Genomic DNA, 2,306 nt, shown 5'->3' on the forward strand with positions numbered 1-2,306 from the left:
ATCTGGGACAAAACACTTAGTGTCTTTGGGGTCTTGAAAAGTATTTTTGGATTTCATCTAAATTGGTTTGGGAAGTCATTGAGGGTTTTAAGCAAGGAGTGATGTGACTGGAATTATCCTTTGAGCCCATTACTCTGGCTGCTAAATAAAGAATGAAGTAGAGGGTGGGGAGGACAGATGTGGAAACAGGGAGAATGATTAGGAGACTTCAGTAATATTTCAGGTGAAAAGTTATTTTGCTAGTATTTCAACCACGGATTTGATGTAGAATGGTAAAATGAGGATATATTTTGGAAGCAGAGCTTACAGATTTGGTAATTGAAAGCTATAAATCACAAGGGAAACATCCTCCATGGGCATATGTCGCACTTCCTCTCATCCAAACACACTGGTCTTTACAAAGAAAACCAAGTCAACATAAAGCTACATATCCTGAATTAAGTTTCTGGGGTGTTTTGTTTTGTTTTGTTTTGTTTTGTTTTGTTTTTAGGTGAGGCAACCTTTGGTTGACCTCACAGATTGCAAGGAACTTGTCAGTTTATAATCCCTTATTTTTTTTTTCTTTTTCATGCCTACAGCACCTGGTCTTCCTAGGTGGTCTCCCATCCAAGTACTAACCAGGCCCAACTTTGTTTAGCTTCCGAGATCAGTGGGGCTTGGGCATGTTCTGGGTGGCATGACCATAGAAAAGTTTGTTTTTCACTAGTGGGGAAACAACTAAATAAATTTGTTTTGATAAGGAACATCTTTAAAAAATGTATAGCTTATAAGTGAGGCAGTCTTAATAAAAACAGTGGTTAGAGGTGAATAGTTTTAGAATCACTATATAAACAGCTGAAAAAATTTTAAAGTTAGAGAACCCCTGCCTGCCTTGTTTTCAAGCCAATAGCCAGCACATTAGAAAGAGTATGGTGATAATTTAAATCTTATTGACAATTTACCTGAGAATTAGTAAATTTAACCATATTTTTCTTCAAACATATTTTTTAAAAAAAGAGAGAAGAAAGAGAGGAGCCAGGGCTCTTATAGGTAAACTAGCAAATGTCTATCATGGGAGAAAGTGCAAAAGCTGGAGCAGAGCCTGGAGTTCCAAACGGGAGACCTATAACGCAGTCCCACTCTGGCCCTATGTACCACAGAGAGAAAGAGAGGAGGGAAGGTCTATGTTAAGGCCAGTCTTTAGAAGTAGATGAGCTTTTCACTCACAATTTTCCTTTCTTTTACTCACCAGGAGCCAGGCATGGGGTTTGGAATGAGCAGCACTGCCTAGGACCAGATCTGGGTTCCAAGGAAAGGAGCCAGGGGTCTGGCACTGGCTGCACTGTTGCCATGGACATCCCAAGTCAGAAGCAGCAGCTCCAGATCAGAACGCAGGCTGGCTCCCTAGCACATGAGTCCTCAAAAGTGAGCCATCCACTTCCACTGGCACCCATAGTGGCAATGAGAAACGTTGGTCTCAAACACTCTTGTTCCCAGACATTCCGGCAGCCCCTGTGTTCCTGAGTTTAAAAGAGATGTAGAGAGAATAAGCCTCTGAAACATTATCCCTTTGTAATATCTTGCTAGTAACACATTGTTTCTTGCCTTAACCTTTCTGATTTTACACTTAAAAACAATTGTCCCCACATTCCTCTTCAGCTAGTTTCCAATTTAGATGATATTCCTATTTGTGTATCAGATCATTATAAAGCTTTGTGTTCAGCTAATTTGGCTTCTTCTCACCTTTCTTATTTTTCTTATGTAAAAAGGTTATATTCTCTTTTCTCAAGCTAATTTTCAACTGTAGTATTGTTCTTGCTTTACGATGAATTATTAAAATTCTTGCTGAAATTTCCATACAGTTTAAGAAATATTAACATGGAAAAACAAATACAGCACACAAAATCTGAGGCAGTTTCTATAACATAAAATAGAGGCATGGGGAAAGGCTCTGGGGGCTGATCTAGTCTGCAGCTATTATTTTTAAAGCAAACAACTGCTGATTGTTTTATTTCTGGATTCTTTCTTTCTGAATTTTAAATACGAAAGGAGTCTAACCATATTATACTAGTCGTGGAAAAAAAGAGAGGAGAGAATCACACTTAATCTCATGCCCCAAAATAACCGTTACTGTTTTTGAGCATTTTATTCTTTTACTTCTTTATGGTTTAGCTCTTGTTCTTGTTATTTTGAAAATAATATGGGTAGGAGTGTATTCAACCATTTGGGTTTTACTGAGAAGGGTTTTCAAACCAGTTTATGTGTGAAGTCTCAGAAAATATTTCCTGTAGTGATGATAAATTATTTAAACATTATTCGATGCCAGA

The 2,306-nt window shown here is 37.9% G+C and overlaps 1 pseudogene; it reads right to left on the reverse strand.

Annotated features, from left to right (window-relative positions):
- Positions 1–569: 569 nt before the first annotated feature.
- On the reverse strand, positions 570–688 carry LOC118609210 (annotated as a pseudogene).
- Between the last annotated feature and the right edge of the window lie 1,618 nt (positions 689–2,306).

This window comes from Rousettus aegyptiacus, unplaced genomic scaffold, assembly GCF_014176215.1.
Source record: "Rousettus aegyptiacus isolate mRouAeg1 unplaced genomic scaffold, mRouAeg1.p scaffold_m13_p_10, whole genome shotgun sequence".
NCBI classification, from domain to species: Eukaryota; Metazoa; Chordata; class Mammalia; order Chiroptera; family Pteropodidae; genus Rousettus; species Rousettus aegyptiacus.